The following is an 18,486-nucleotide window of genomic DNA, read 5'->3' as shown; positions in this document are numbered from 1 at the left end:
ATAGATACATATTTTTATATCAGTCAACAAAATGCATTTGTTTAACCCATTCATGTATTTTTTGGATTCTTAAGGGGAAATCTGGAAAAACATAACTATCAGTTTTTCAGAATCATATTATATATCATTGAATTTAATTAATTAATTAGTAATAGTTTTAATGACTGCATTTATACCTACACATTGTAATGCCATAAGTTATTTAAAATATTATTTAAGGGGAAAAATAATCCTTCAGTACCTACAGTATAAGTAAAAATACCCAAAAATTTACTTTATTTGTTATGGTATTTTAACCCTTAAAGCACACCCAAAACTGACATTTTACAATCATGTAAATAGAACGACTGAAATTATTTAATTTTAAACAATTACTGAATGACTATGCCTGTGGCATGCTTATTTACTTAATTAGATCTCACCTTTGCTTAAGATGCCAATTTAAATTTGTTTTTGATGTTTAAAATTGAAATATCAGGTAAAATTGATTGATAACTAATTGCAATATTATAAATATTTACCTATGATACGTTATTCCTGGTGTTTTCTTCTCAATGCGACTTTTCCAATCCAAATATGAACAGACCACATTTTTTTAAAGTCAAAAATGTTCGGTCCTTAATTAAACCTTTTCACAAAAAACAAAAATGAATGTGTTGTCAAATATACAACTGGCACAAAAACGTGGCGGTCACATCAAAAACTGGCTTCACTTTTCTAAAGTTTATTAAAGGAGCATTACTGTCATTTCTCTTTTCTTGTATAAGGTATTTGATACTTGTACCATTTTTATATTAATAAATATATTGTACCACTTGTATCACTTTTCCTTTTAGCCCCAACAATTATGGTATGCCTTTTGTGTCATGGCTGATATGTATTATAGGTTTTTGCTTTTTCTTGATATCTTTCCGTTACTTCTGTACAAATCCAGAAAGTTCTTCGCATTGGAAACGATTTATTTTTATTTATATTTCTTTTACTTTAAGTGTTTGATGCCTATTTGGTCACGCAAGATAGTTTCTTTATTCTAAGCTCTATATTCAGTTAATAAGGAAGTTACATATAAAAGAAACTGATTTGCTTAATGTGACAAATATTAATTATGTTTATACTACATTTTCGTTTAAAAATATAACATGCGTACATACCAAACACATCGAAGCAAATATATTTAGTTTTTTATTTTATTTATGGCAACATCGCAATTACTTCTTTTGCTTTATATGTAATACTTTACGCCCCTTTATCAAATTATCAAAGAGCTGTGTGGGACCTTAATTGAAAATAAACTACCGCAATTGATTGGATAATTGGCCAATTTCCTCACAATGCGCGTATGTTCCCACTGTCGCTGTACTGGAACAATTAGGCAAGATTGGTTCAGAGACAAAGGGCCGTTAATTTCTTAGGCCTTGACTTTGACATAGTCACACTTAACTGAGCATATACAAAGATAATTCTTTATAAAATTAAAAATATGAAATATCAATATCTATCCTAAAACAAAAAACACTTTTTCACACTGGCAGAAAAAGCAATACTGTTTAACATTTTCTTTTTCTTAAAGTTCCACCTTCTATCGAAAATCGGATATTACTTTATTTATGGCAGCTCTAAAAAGTTGGATGCAGCTTAAGATTCACTCAGATTTGGCGACCGAAAAGTTCGCATTCTTCCTGTATCTACCTACCCTTTATTTTGCATTTCGTGATCAACTGTAGCAGTCTGTACCTTGATCCTCTCTTGATATGTGTAAAAAATTCAGGTTTTCGTTTTTTAATAGTTTGAACGATTTCTAATCCATCATATGACGTCTTTCTGTTCAGAATTCTTTTTATATGCAAAAATTTGCTTAAAATGCTAAGATCAATATCTACCCCATGTGAATTGTTGCTCTTCCTCTGAAGGCGAGCGATTTACCCTAAAAAGACCTATCGCACCAAACCTTTTTTATTTGATTCTATATATTTTTTAAAGTTCAAATATATTTTGTTTTAATTTTTCCAAGTGGGCTGGAAATTGCTATTAACAAATAATTTATAACAAAAAACACTTATCCTAACCGCCTCAGTAAATTTTTTTTTGGACGTATCCTATCGAAGTAAATACTTTTTTCTTCAAACGTCAAGTAATGATGACATTACTTATCTAACTTGATCCTGTCAAAGTTTGATGTCTGCGCCGGCAGCAGTTTTTTTTCCCATTTCTTTACGGTGGAGGGAAAAATGTTGTCATGGCAACAATATGAAACATGTCACAAAGCAACAATACATATGTCATTAACACCAATTAAACATCATTTTTATTTATAGTAATATTAAAAGTACAATTAGTTAATGAGGCATTTTCAAAATTGAAACAGTGCAAAAATGTTCCTGACTCTTGATACGCATTGGTAATTGTTGATGATACTGATGGTCGAGAACAACTTTCAGCAATCATTCCAACGTGCTACTGCACCATTAGCCGCGGACTCAATTTCGTTTAGGTTTTCCATTTTCGCACTAAATTTGCGCTTGCGGTTGCAACAACAATAAGCTTTTTTTAATAATTGCAAACAACTGTCAAACAACTTTAACCAGGGAGACGCAAATCCAGACGACTTAATTAGTTTAACTAGCGGACCAACTCGACATCGAGTTTTTTAAATGAAATTTTTATTTTGCGACAAAAATTAAGAGATCAATACAAACAATATAAGCAAGAATATACATAACATTCATCAATAATAATGCAAGTAAAAAGTTTATTAAATATCACGAAATATTTCGTCGAAAACAATGTTTTTTGTTACAATGTTATGATTTAACACTTAATTTTTCATGCTGATCACGAATCCGGTATCAGATTTGCTCTATCTTGGCGTTTTATGCGCGTTTCGGGTCACTTTCGGTGTCGGATCGCAACCGGAAGTACATATTTAGATTCGTCTCGACGAGACCTTTCGATCCATATATACATTGTGGGGTCTAAAACTTAAAGTAAATTTTAACTTCCGGTCATCTCAAAATTGGAAGTGAATTTTTGTACAAAAAGTATATCTTGACAATCTCATACGTAATACTAATAATATTCCGAAAAAATATTTTAATTATCTAATATGGTTTTTGAGTAAAGTGGTGGACAAGAAAAGGGCTTAGCGTTTTAGTATATAACTAGTGGACCAACTCAACATCGAGTTTTTTAAATGAAATTTTTATTTTGCGAGAAAAATATACAATATATACAATGACCGGAAGTAAAAATATTTTTATCAATAACTCAAAAACTATAAATGATAATTTCGTGAACTTACATTTTTGAACTCTACGTTGAATTCTCTATTGATTTGACTAATAAAAACGAAACCGGAAGTCGACCTCAAAACCGGAATGCAATTTTTAGTTCATCAAATGTCGACATGGATATCAATTAGCAGTTAATTTTGCATGCTGATCACGAATCCGGTGTAATATTTGCTCTATCTTGACGTTTTATGCGCGTTTCGGGTCACTTCCGGTGTCGGATCGCAACCGGAAGTACATATTTAGATTCGCCTCGACGAGACCTTTCGATCCATATATACATTGTGGGGTCTAAAACTTAAAGTAAATTTTAACTTCCGGTCATCTCAAAACCGGAAGTGAATTTTTGTACCAAAAGTATATCTTGACAATCTCATACGTAATACTAATAATATTCCGAAAAAATATTTTAATTATCTAATATGGTTTTTGCGTAAAGTGGGGGGGGGGGCGTAAAGGAAAGGGCTTAGCGTTTTAGTATATAAGATTTCTAACATCTAGACGACTTTGATAGTTGTCACAGTTAATTTCGAGTAAAAATAGCGTATGAATTGTACTATTTATGGTTGAAAATTGCTACGTTTGAAGAAAAAATAGTATACTTTATTCGGAAAAGAACCGACTTTTCTTGACTTGCCCTCTATTACGCGCCTCACTTCGTTCGGCGCGTTATATCAGACGCGTCAAGAAAAGTCATGCTTCTCCGCCTCATAAAGTAATATACTATTTCTTACGTGGTAATTTTTCAAAAAAATGCTTTCTTTTTGAGTTATGTGCAATTTTTTTTTTGAAAAAATGCCTTAGCAAGTCAACTGCCAAGCTATATTTTTAAATTAGGCTTACAGCTTAACTGAACTTTGACAATTATTACTGTTAAATATTTACCGTCATTGTTGTATTTTTTTTAAGTGATTAATAACGAAAAAATGTCAATATTTGACTGTCGGTCCGATGGGCACGACGAGGCATAGAAAGAGTTTAAAAGTCACTTCACGCCACACCGATGCAATTTCGTAGGTAGTAGGAAGAGAGTTTTGGCACGCCACGCAGAGATTAAGTGAGAATTCTTATAACAATGGATTCAGCAACTTGCCTTATTATTATACTAATCCATGAATGGCATATTCTAAACTGAAACAGCAACGATCTAAAAGATTCTCCTGTAGCCAAAAACCTAAAAAAATAACATCTAGTAATTCATGACACCTAACTCATTGTTTTTGTTTTTATATTTATAGACAAAAATTGCAGCAAGAGGTAGGGATATTTAAGAGATTATTACATAAAAAGCGAAGAAAAGATCGGTCCAGCTATCATTCTTAGATAGTATCTCTTCGGCCAAGGGACGGTAAATTTATATTTCCTTATTTTGCTGATAATAAAATATTTTGATTTTATTTTTGGTACTCTCAGCAATATAGAGCAGTCTGAATCTCAACAGAGTGTGGAAAATAGCACATTGTAGAAATGAAGACGACTACATGGAGCAACAACCGTCTGAACTACTTATTACCGTAGATGAAACTAGCAACAACATTTTAAATATCCAAGAAGCCGAAGCTGAAATTGTAAAAACTCCAAGAGTTAATAAACGCAAATATCCATCGCAAACTACATCCATAATTGCAGATGAATGTTTGAAAATATTAAAACAAATAGCCGAAAAACAAGATCTAAAAAATATGGACAAGCAAGATGAAAATGATTTATTCTTTGCATGAATTGCAAAAATAACTAAACATTTGTCAAAAGTAGTTCAGGCTAGGCGTTGAATGGAAATTGAAAATTTAGTAGGAAATGCAGAGATTGAACAATTATCATCATTGACAAGTTCTGACTGTGAGTATAGACCATCATCAGTAGGTAGCTCCACATCAAACATTATATTTGTTACCGATAATGTAACTGCAATGGGACCATCCGCTACGTCAGTAGTGGCGATCTATTGGCATTCCTGTCATATGTTCCTACATTTTGCCATGATTTTTATCAAAACTTAAAGCATATCTACTAATAATACTAATAGTGACTATCCAGAAGGAGACTTACTTGAAAATGACTGAGTGGTTTGTACCTAAAATGCCATTTTGATTAAATACATATATGTATTATTTGTATTTGTAAATTGTATGGTTAAATAAATTTTGTCAGTAAAAGTCAAATAGAATTGTAGTTGTTATTGAATACCCCATACTAATTATTACAGTACAATAACTTTATTAGATGGATACAACACCATGTCCGTTAAAAGGGTTAAAAAACACAGGAACAAATTTGTTTTTAATTATAACAAATATATTATGTAAATAACAATAAACAGAATGTTCTATTAAAATATTGTTTTGATATCTCAATAAATAGCTGCAGCAATAATACTTTTTGGTGAAAAAATTTTTAAAACTGCTCTCCTGTAAAGTTTTAAAAATGAACATAGTGTTAATTCCTTCCGAGGTACAGATTTGCATTTATTTTTTTTTTCTAACTTGCATAATAACTGCCTTTTCTAGTTTTTTCCTCTCTTTGTAGGAAACACCACTTATTTGGCTCCATTATCGCTGTATAAATACTTAAAGAACTGGTTACACTTCGTAAATACGTATACACAAGTTGCCGATACGACTGCTGACATCACACACCGTAGCCTCGCTGCGAGTAGCCGTTTTTCTAGCCTCCATCAAAATTAAAATTAAGAATTGATTTATCGTAAAAAATATATATTTTTAAACAATTTCATGTTTACTATAATTTTATATATTTTATAATCTATTGAATTTAATTGAATTTAACTATATTTAAAAATTAGTGAACATCCCTATTGTTTTCCAAGCTCCTCCAGAAATAGTGTTATTGGATGTTTTATATTTACTTTGATGTCCCATTCAAGATTTTTCATATTTCATAAAACGAAATCATTATTACATGCAATATCGAAAAGTTAAAAAAAAATACATAAGGGCCATCTTCTTGTTGCTCTTCGGATTAATTTATCTAAAATATCAACTCCACATTTGGTTGAGTTGTAATCAAAAATAATCTTTGGTTGAAACTTTTGGTCTTTACCAGAAATTTTATTTAAATTGTGAAAAGTCAATAATAATACGACAAATTTGTTAAGCTTGGTTATATATGAAACTAAAGTAATGTTTTTACTGAACAAAAATTTAGAAAAATACAGTGAACGATCTGTGATTTCAAGCAATAATTTAGGCAATCTCTTTCTATTTTTTCTAATAGTACTCAAAAGAGTTAAATTTTTGGGTAAGAGTAGTTTTTCAAAAAAAGCAATGTCAGTAAAAAAATTTTCAGTTGTTATATTTCGACTACACCTATACCAATTTTCTTCAGATGTTTGACCACTCTTGGGCCTTGGTTACGTTCAGATTGTTCACCAATCTTTTCATTATATCTTAAAGTTGAAGCAATAAAAATTTTCAGCGTTACATAGGGTTCAAGCCTCTATACCAAATTTTTTTGGTTCACTAGGTATATAAATCAGAAATGGACAACGTCCCCTAAAATTTATAAGTTGCTCGTCGATATTATCGAATGCAGATAATTCATATGATTTTCTATAGTTTTAGCAAACAGATCAGTGATTTCTCGACTAGAAGCTAATTTATTTCCTTTTCTCATTTCTGCTCTCGTATCCAAATTATCAAAGTAAATATACTTTAAAATACTTATAAATCTATCACAACTTAGAGAAGCTTTATAAATAGAACGCGTAAATGCAGCATTTGTATTGGACCATAAATTATGCACGTTCTCATGAGATTCTCTGAATCTTCCACATGATATAAGTATACCAAAGAAAGCACGCATTTCGATCAGATCAACTTCAATCCATTCTTTGTATGTGGGTATATTGTATTTTATAAAAACCCTTAAAAGGGCAACATTAAAAGTACGAACGTTTTCGGAACAACTGTTCCATCATCAAGTTAAAATACCTAAAATAAGTATAAACCATTTAATTACAGCAAACGTGATTTAAAATTTTGACTAAGATTAAAAAAGCAAAATGGTTATACTTACAGGTTACCATGCCTGAGCCACCAAAATATTTGGGTAAAAACCCTTTAAAATGTAATGTGTTACCAAAGATTGTACATGATGTTGATAATATTATATGATGTTTAATATTTTAATTAAATTTTACTTCAGGTAACATACACCCATGCTTAAGTGAGTTCCAGTGTCCGGAGAGTAAACCTCTTCAAACGGACTTCAGCTGGTAACTGATTGATAAGGTACCCATGAACGGTGTCAAAAACAAAATGTCAATGTACCATGAAACAATGTTAGTTAAACATAGTATTACTACAGCCAAAAGATTAAAAAACATTGATGATGTTAAAATGATAACAGCGATCCAGGTGTTGGGATTTAAAAATTTTTTTCCTATAATTATTTAATATTGGATATAAAAGATGTAAATTACTGGTGTTGTTGAAGGTCATGTTTAAGAGAATGACGTATGCATTAGGCAGCTTATGTTACTCTTTATCGTATGGGGTGTGGTCTAAAAAGTGTAATTTGTGACGAATTAGCTTAAATATATGGAAATGTCCTTTTATGTTGCTTACATCTAGGACAAGGAAAAATAAATAGTATATATTTGTAGCTAATGTAAGACTTCGTATTTGAATGAAATTGTTTAATACTGCTCGTATCGTAAAAAATTAAATATAAGTGAGTCCAATAGATTGAGAAAAGGGATTAAAAATCTTCCGGCTGAAGGAATTAAAGTTGTAATATATGTGTTTAAATTTAAAAAATTGAAATGTTATACGTGGTATACAGCCAGCTGCAGGAATTATTTTCCTTGTGGATTTTAATCCATTCCTTCATTTTTTTCTCGTTTCCACTGTTATACGCAACTATGAACTCAATAGCTCTCTTATTGGTATACTCAAGAGTCATTGATATTATACTATCAGAAAAAAATTAATTGAAGGTATTCGTGCATATCACTGCATTTTGACTTTTCGTAGTGAGATCTATGTTTTTCTGTACTAAATTACATGCCAATAGCTCACTCTTTTGTGCAGCTAAATAACTCCATGTTCGTCCTTCGCACATAACATCAGACACATTAGATCGTTTACTATCTGTATTTTCATAGTTCAAGTTGTCTTTAAAAGTTCCTCGTTCTCGAGTTTAGTAATTGAGAAATTACCTTCATGTACTTCCGGTTCACAACCGTCATTATTACTCGCTTGACTATTGCTTTCGTCTAGCTCTTCAACGTCATCTTCTTCACTATCTGATAGGAGTATGGTATACAACTCAGCTTCACTCAAAAGTTTATTTTTTTTCACATTTTGATATAATACTGAACACTTCAAGATCGATGCATAAATTAAATTAATAAACAAACGTGAAGTACCGCTTTACACCGAAGTAGAAGTCTAGGATGTTCTCGTAGAATATGCCTTAGACACTACATTTACTTCGAAGGTTAAATTTCTAGCTACTAATATTTCTACAAATACAATCCTTTGACCGTCAATGTGTACAACGGTAAACAGAAACAGCTGCGTTTTAGGTGTACCTACAAACATATTGAAAATTTTCTTCAAAATCCGAAAACCGGGTCAGAACTAACCAGGCATCATAGATGTTATGTAGAAGAAAATCTGTAATTTATATGTTAACTAACGATACCAGAAAAATTAAATTGAAACAACTAAGGAGAACTTACGATCAATCGGATTTGTAAAAAACAATATTTCACAAAATATTAAGAAAAAAGTTAATTTTTAGGTCAGGCTTGACCCAGACTTCGTACTTCAAAGATTAAATACTAGCTATATTACGAGAAACGTAAAAAATTGCTGAAATGTTTTTACAACCTAGAAGATTAAGACTATTCTTAAGGTTCTGAATTTTAAGTCGTGTAACTAAATATAACCAAAACATTAACATTGATATGGCCATAATGTTTATTGCTTTGTAAGTTCTTTCAGTAAATTATTAATAATTAAGGCACTCTCATTTTCTATCAAAATCTACGTTTCTACAAATTTAAATTCACACAAGTTCATATTTGATATAAGAAAAGAAGATTATTTAGTTATACAAACTAGCATCTCCGATATTTACTTTCCTGCTACTTTTTCTAAACAATCAAAATGATTTTTTTGGTGGAAAATATCTAATTCGGCAGATTAAGCTGGCTGCTGCCGTAGAAAAGCTTCACTATGCGAATATACTCCCACGCTCACATCTCTTCGACTCCCCTTAGTACACGGAGTTGTGTTTAGTGTCGATAAAGAAAATAACGGGCTAAATATTATAAGTAAAACATTGGAACGTGTCGAAAAGCCTTTACCTTACATTTTTTAAATTTTCGTTTATTCTAATACAATTTGGAAAACACTCCGTACATAAGATTAATTTTTTAGGTATTTCTTAATAAAACATTTAATGCTATTTGCCGTTATATTTTTGTCCACCCAGGGTGATTTAACTGCCCGTATAGTCCCCTTTACCAAAATGCTGCCAAATATCCCGTTATGTTTTGTTTGCAAATATTCTAAATAATATCTTTTAAATGTACTATTGTAATAACGCAAAAACCCCGTATAGTACTTGTAAAATATTTTAAATAATCTAGGATAACATTATGGGCCATATAAGAGTACTGAATATTTCGGACAAAATTCGGATACGGTACTTTAGCCAGACTTTTTACATCAAAATGTAAACATAAATTACTTGTACAAAAGACCCTTCTAAAAGAGTTCCAATTCACTTTTTAATCTTTGTATGTTTCGATTCTTTCGCACAAGAACTACAAAATATAATAAATGCGGTAGTTCACCACAGCGAAATGTTCGGTTTACATCTAAACGTTTCCAAAACTAAAACTTTAGTATTTTTATAGACACCAATAATAAACGTACATGTGTATGCCAAGAGTCAAATATTAGAACAGGTAAATTCCATAAAATATTTGGGAGCAAGTATCAATAGTCAGTGTAATCCAAAAGAAGAAATTCTATTAAGCATCAAATAAGCAAGGAAATCATTCATGAGCATGAAAACATTTTTTACAAGATCAGACCTTAGTCTGCAGCTTAGAATCCGAATGATCAGATGTTACGTTTTTTCTATCTTACTGTATGGCTGTGAAAGTTGGACAATGGACTCTAAAATAGAAAAAATAATAGATGCCTTTGAGATGTATATATATACAGACTATTGTTGAGAATTCCATGGGTACAAAGAGTTACTAATGTTGAGGTACTTCGTCGCATGTGTTAACAAAAAAATTATTAAGAATAATCAAAGAGAGGAAAATGCAATACTTGGGTCATGTGTTGAGAGGCGAAAGATACGAATTACTTTAAGTTATACTGGAAGAAAAAGTAGAGGGCAAAAGATCAGTAGGAATACGCCAGAACTCGTGGATGAAAGACCTGAGGAGATGGTTCGACCGCTCATTAGCAGAAACCTTTTGCGCAGCTGTTTCCAAAACTACAATTGCCATTTGGATCACCAACCTTCAAAAGGAGACGGCAGCGTAAGAAGAAAATATTTCGATTCTTCATATATTTTATTTTTGCATTTTTTGATTTAATTGGAGTCCTAGTTCATTCTAGTTTATAATAGGATGTAGACCACTGTCATCCTAGTTAAAGACGGTCATCTAATACAGGGCGATGCCCTTATTTCAGTTTCGAGCCTTTCGAGCTTGAATAAAATTAATCCTCAACAATGCATACAGCCAAGCCGCATGACGTAACCGAATTGCAAGGACTAATATATCGAGCGAAGAAACTACTCAAATAAATAAAGAGAATAAGGTTAGAATAGAACGGTGCACAAGAATCTCGTGAACATCGAGACTAACGTACAATGACAGAATACAGTAAGAATGAGAGCTGCACGTGAGCAACAACATATAGCTACATCCAGAACACAAGCACGAGACAACTAGCGAATCACCCGCGCATTTACACGTATGCCATTTAAAGTTAATTATTAAACAGCATACTCAGTACTCAAGCTGCCATTAGACGTTCATAGCAAACCAAATGCAATGGTTAACATTAAAAAAAAAATAAGTGGCTTCAGATGAAAGACGGACATGTGTCAAAAAAATAAAAATTTTGCTAGTAGTGGTTTCTTATAAAATTGTTCGGACTCTTGTTATCAAGGTTTGTTTTAAAAACGGACATCTCCCCAACAGCCAATGAGAATGCTGTATTGTGATCACATGACTGAGAAGTCAACAATGGCCGCCATTACTTTCAACTTGTCTAATGTTAATCGTTTTAATTGTGTATCACTAGTTTAAACTGTTTTTTCGCATATTATTAGTTTACAAAGTAGATTCATGGAGTCTAATATATCTGTTAATCCAGGGACGACGCTTAAGAAGAAGATCAGTCCCGAAAACATTCAGAATTGACAAAGGTAATTCTAATCATTAAACTCAATCATTTACTTAACATTTGATTGCTCTAATACATTGTCAATAGGTGGGTGGAAGTTTGATATGTTAGAAGTTACTTTATATGTTCATCCGAGTTATGAATAGTTTCAAGTAATATACTAATGTCTGATTTTAAAATATGAAGCTTGAAAGTTGGCTGTAAAAACATGACCAGGTCCAGGAACAGAAACGGTGTATCTCATGTCCCAGTGGAAACACGAGGCGAAAACCACAAGGAAGTTAAGTTTGCTCCAAAAAGAAAAGATTTAAAAAGTTCTGTAGATTTCAAGCTATTGAATCGTATTATTCAGATCACTCATCACCTGTCTACTTACCATCAGGCCTGACTATTGCCAAAATGTGAAAAATGTTCAATTGTGGTGAAGAAAAATCTAAGAAGGTTACTTAGGGATTTTTCAAAAAAATATTTTGCTCAGATTTCAACATTGGATTCTCTTACCCTAGTATGGATGAATGTAGTACTTGCCTAGAATTACAAAGTCTTATCCAATTGGAAAAAACGGAGGAAGAAAAAAGGTGTCTAAAAATGAAAATGGAGTTACACAAGAAATAGGCCCAAGCCTTCTTCCAACACCTGCGAGAAAAACCAAAAGGATGTATTATTTTGAGTTTTGATTGTCAAAAGAACCTTGTTTTGCCAAAAGTTACTGATCAAAGTGCGTACTATTTACGACAGTTTTACTGCTATAACCTTTCAGTAGTTAAAGGATTGTCAAATTCCTGAATCCCAGTACTGTCTCAATTTATGGAAGACGGAAGACGAAGCAAAAAAATCATCCAAGGAGGTTGCTTCCATTGTATTCAATGGGTTGAGAACAGCTGATCTCTCAGAATACGACTCTATTCGTTTGGTGCCTGATGGTGGCGCTCGACAAAAAAAGAATATAAATATTTTAACTATGTACTGCAAGTTTCTGGATAGCTGTGCTCCCACAAGCATACGAAAAATTGAAACAGTCTTTACTGTAACAGGGCACTCATTCCTTCCTGCCGACAAAGTATTTAGAATGATAAAGAAAATATTAAAAAAAATCAAAACAATTGTGACAAAAGAAGTACATCATGAAATTTTTAAGAAATATGGTAAAATTAAGTGGATTGGAAGGGATTGAGTACCGTCGGACTGGAAACAAGAAGCGAAAAGTGTTATGGTAACGGCGGCTCAATTTCATTTCAAAATTTCCACCTGCCGACGAATAGATTTTCGAAAAACTAAATTGGGAAATATCGTTGTGAAAGGAGAAACGACTTCTAATTTTAACACTGGTGCAGAAAGGAATATTTGTAAGACCAACTCCACTATTGGACACATCAACCCAAAAGAAATTCTTATTGGTGTGACCCTTAAAGTAGAAAAGGTTAAAGACGTAGCAAAATTGCTTGAAAAACATTTTGGAGTAAATTGGAGGGAGAACGGTACTTTGCAGTGGTACAAAAACACAATGCAAGCAGAACCTGAAATATCAGATGAATGTGACGATTCATGTAAGTGTGAAAATAATAATGCTGATTTTAATGCTGATCTTATGTTAATTTTAATTTGAATGTTACTAAAGTTTAAATATTTTATAAGTTTTAATATTTTACTTTATAGATTTTTAGTTAAATTGCTTTGTAGGTAGGTACTAATGCAACTTGAATAAAAGATTTTAAAATTGGAATTTTCATTTAAAATACCTGATTCCCTGTATTAATGTTATAAGTAGACTTCGGCAAATATGCATATTGCATATTTTGCATATTGTGCATATTCTATGCAAATATTTCATATTTTGGCATATTTGTATAAAAGTTTGCATAAAGTGCATAAAAGTTCAGATTTTTATACTGTATTTGAAAATTTTTAAACATACCAATTTATTTCAATTCTTGTATAAAATTTTGTAGTCATTTTAATCAAGAAATGATCTAAGTACGTAATCTCTACAGGTACAAAACATTTACGATTTCAAAGAAGATCAATTTAAGTAGCCCTCAACATTCTTAGAAAGTCTCGGTCACTGAGGCATTCAGTTATTGGATAATCGCTAAGGGTTCGCTCATTTGCATTTTATGATCTAATCCCCAAATCTATCTACAATTTAAGGTATCTTAACAGCAGGTAAACGGCTAATAGTTTTGTTCCTAATTTAGGGATTTTCCAAAATCTCCCAGTTTATTGAATTAGGTACCTAAACATTTCTAATTTGATGCTCAGATTTGTAAATCATTTTTGTTTTGATATTCAAAGCGTAAACACTCGTTGTGCGTAACAAAAAGGACGATTGTGATTTTATAATGCCTAAAACAACCAGTGCTTCAACTTGGATTAAACCTTATAAAGAGCTGTCTATGGATATGGGAAAAATCTACTGTTCAGTCTGTGGCAAAATTGTAGGTATCTAATATTTTCTATTAAATATCTAATATTTCATACATACAGGGTGTTTCCAAATGACACTTACAACGTTTGACTATAGATACTTCTCGAAAAATTGAACAAAACGATATAGTTAATGAGGGGTCAAACTTATTTACTTTTCGAGATACAGGGTGTTAAAATTAAAAAAAAATTAAATTCTTTTAGTTAATAACAACAATAACTTTAAAACCAATAAACGTATTTACTTGAAATTTAGTACTCGTAGGTTGTTTTTAAATGAAAAATAGCTTCCTTTAGTGAGAAAAAATTGTCCATGGTACAATACAATGGTGTGTATTTAGAAAAAATTTTCACCTTTACTTTTTTTTATGAAGTCAGCTATTCTAAAACACAATTATTTTTATTGTAATTGAATTAACAAAAAAAAAACTTTTGTTGAATTTTAAAATAAGTTATATGATGTACTAATGGTTAGTAACAAAAACTAATTTGTGGATTAATACTGCATTTAAAACACTTAGCGAGTGTTATTTTTCCAAACCAGTTATTTGATTAACCAAAAACACCTTGTATATTTTTATATTTTAAAGGTTGGGTTAAAATAAAGGTTTTTATTTTTATTTATAGATAGCATGTGAGAAGAAATTTCAGATAGACCAACATGTGAGAACTGCTTCACACATTGCAAAAAAAGGAAAAATAGGAGGAAAACATCAAACTTCAATGGCTAAATGTTTCCAATCTACTTCAAAAAAATTAGATGAGCAAGAAACTTTTAATGAAGACTTGTGTCGCGCATTAGTGTCTGCAAACATACCGCTTTCAAAATTAGCAAATGTAAATTTTAGTTCGTTTCTAAAAAAATATTGCAAACTTAATGTTCCAAGTGATCGGTCTCTAAGAAGAAATAATGTGAACGGGCTATACTCGTCGGTGTTAATTAATATTAAGGAAGAAATTGCAGATAATTATTTTTACATATCTGTAGACGAAACCACTGATTCCTCAGGAAAGTATATTGCTCATTTATTGATTGGTGTTCTTAAAGAAGATACCTTACCAAAATCTCATCTTATTTCATGCCAGCAACTTGAGAAAACAAATGCTTTAACAATTTCGCGTTTTATACAAGAAACATTAGCAACTTTTTTTCTTCCGACAACTATTCCTTCTAATAAATTACTGCTTATTTTATCGGATGCTGCTCCTTATATGGTGAAAGCAGGACAAAATTTAAAAATATTTTTCCCAGATTTAATACATGTTACTTGTGTAGCGCATGGATTAAACAGAGTTGCAGAGGAAATACGAAAAAAGTTTCCTCTTGTAAATACCATGATATCCAGTGTCAAAAAAGTATTTCTTAAATCTCCTATAAGAATTCAACTTTATAAAGAAATGCTACCTAACATTCCTCTTCCACCACAACCTATTTTAACGCGATGGGGAACATGGTTAGAAGCAGCTAATTTTTATGCAGATCATTTTGTTAAAATAAAGAACATAATTGATACGTTAACAGATGAAAGTTCCCAATCTCTTTTGGATTCTAAACAAACTTTTCAGAGTAACTTGCTTCAACAAGAACTTTCATTTATAAAATCAAATTTTAGTTTTGTTCAAAAAACAATTACTCAGTTAGAATCACCAAAACTGTCATTGTTCGAAAGTACAGCATTAATAAAAGAATTTGCGTCATGTTGTCGGAACGTTAGAGGTAATATTGGAAAAGATATTTTAAAAAAATTTGAAGCTACTATGGAAAAAAATAAAGGTTACCATATTCTTTCTGAAGTAGTCAGTCTTCTAGCTGGAAATATTTCGGAAACAAGTAATTTAGAACCAAATGTTTTGGTTAGTTTGAAAAATGCTCCCGTTACATCAGTTGATGTTGAACGAAGTTTTTCCATATATAAATATATGTACTCAGACAGAAGCCACAAGTTTTTGTTAGAAAATTTTGAACACCACTTGGTCATTTATTGTTACCATAATTCTAAATAAGTTTATTCATACTTAAAAATGATGTAGTTACTTAAAATAAATGTAAATCTTAATGAATAGTAGGAAATATTTAGTTATGTACACTTTTTTTTTTTTAAATAAAATTGTTACTATTTTACGATTTTTTTATTTATTTGTAGCATATTTTGTAAAATATTTGCATATTTTCGGGTAAACACGTGCATATTTATGCGCATATTTTCTACATTTTTATTTGCATATTTGCAAGTCTAGTTATAAGGATTAAATTTTAAGTTAGATCCAAACCGAGGGTCCACTCTTTCAAATACAATTTTTTTAAACATCAAAAACAGACACCTACCATCATATTTGGATCAAACATGGACATTTTTGTTCCAAAAGCGGACATCTGTATTTTTAAATAATAATTTTATAATAATTTCATTAATTTCTGATATCAGAATGTCCACAAGATTACTTTTGATGCCTTAAAATTATAGAGAGTGCGATTTTTATAAAAAGAATAATAGCAGCTGTGTAAAAAAAACAATTTATTTCAATTTTTCTTGCATGACACATGTCCGTTTTTAATATGAAGCCACTCAATGTGGAATGGTTGCAGTAATGCAAATGAGTTCAGTTATTATCTGGGATGAATGTACTACGGCTCCTAAACGGACATCGACAAAGCCTACCTTAGTAACTTTTACAAGATAAAGTCTTTGGATAAAGGTACCAGGAAGAAGCATTGCCTGGCTTTCAAATACAAGAACTTCGTTTAGTATTACAACCACGAAAGCGGTCAATAAAGTGTAAATTGCTATGTTGGTCTTTCGCTTCCAAAACGAATAAGAACCTAGATATTAAAGAAAAAATCCGTTAGATACAAAAGCGACTCTGGAAGGGCCTTGAAAATTTGTTATGGAATGTAAATTAAACTAAATAAAAAATGAAATACGCCCTTATCTAATGTTTCTAGTTAATGCAAAGCATTTTCATGTCTTTAATTAAATAAAATTTATTTTTCTGTTTTTTAGCTCTATGAATTTATCAGAGTTTTGTAAGAATTTTAAAATTCGAAATAAAAAACTGAATCTAACGATTATTTGTGTGCATCTATAAATACCTCAAACAATTAAATTAAGCAGGAGCAAGTTGAATTACTGTTTTGTAAATCACAAATAAATTATTTTTAGATCCAGAACCACAGTAGAAATATGTACGTACTCAATTTGTTCTAATAACATTTCAAATACCAAATGACAAAATCAATTACCGATGTACAGACCTACGCTCATGGAAGAACGACTGCATTCTACGAATCTAAGAGAGAATCAGGAACCGACAGAGACTCGAAAGAGGAAGTTCGTTATTAGAACGTTATTAGAACGTCGCGCTAAATTTGCTGACGTAATTAAACTTAGTTCACCATGAAATCGACGCGACGGACGAAGACGATGGCTTATTTTGAGCTATACATACACGCGTTATTTCCATCTTTCATACTTGACTTGCACGGTGATTTTCATTAGTTTAAAAAGAATAAACAAATGGTTTCTTTTTTCACTTATTACAGTCATAATTTTATTAACTTTTAGTTGTAATTTTGAATGGTTTGCATATTTTTTTGTTAAATATAAGAGAGATCCATATGAATACCATTTTCTTGCCTTAAACTGTTTGAGTTTTTGAAAAAAATATATTTCACAAAAAAATTGAGTATTTTTCAAGAAATCTCTTATCAATACAACATACCTAAACTTTCTTTAAACTCTCTTTAAATCTAGAAACAAAAATTCTTCTTCTTCTTCTTTTTATATAGACATGGCTGTCTGTTTTTCAATGTGCCTTCAGTAAGATGTCGTTCCATCGTTTTCGTGGTTTTCCTACTGATCGTCTTTCTATTGGAGAACCGTGTCTTGCCGTCTTTACTACTCTATTTGTTGTCATTCGGCTTATATGATCGTTCCATTCTACTTTTCTATTTCTTACCCAGTTATTGATGTTCCCCACCTTGCATCTACGTCGTATATCTGTACTTTTAGCTCTGTCCCATAGTGTCTTACCATCAATTTTTTAAAGTGTTTTTATCTCTGCTGTTTCTAACATCCTTTTTGTCCTCTCTGTGTCAAGTCTTCTTTCTGCCGCGTATGTCATTATTGGTCTGATAACTGTTTTGTAAATTCTGCCTTTCGCTTCTTTTCCAATATTTTTATTTCTTCATATTGTTTCATTTCGGCAGCCTGCTCCATCACTTGTTCTATTATCTGACCTTTCAGCTCCAATTTACATCTTAGTAAATTTGCTGTTGTAACCATGCGTTTTGTCTTTTTTGGGGAAATTAACATCTTAAATTTTCTGGCGGTTACATTAAATTGATGCAGCATACGTTGTAAATCATCTTCAAT

The sequence above is a fragment of the Diabrotica undecimpunctata genome, chromosome 5 (genome assembly GCF_040954645.1).
Source record: "Diabrotica undecimpunctata isolate CICGRU chromosome 5, icDiaUnde3, whole genome shotgun sequence".
NCBI lineage: Eukaryota > Metazoa > Arthropoda > Insecta > Coleoptera > Chrysomelidae > Diabrotica > Diabrotica undecimpunctata.
The sequence above is the reverse complement of the archived record's forward strand: the minus strand, read 5'-3'. Positions refer to the sequence as shown.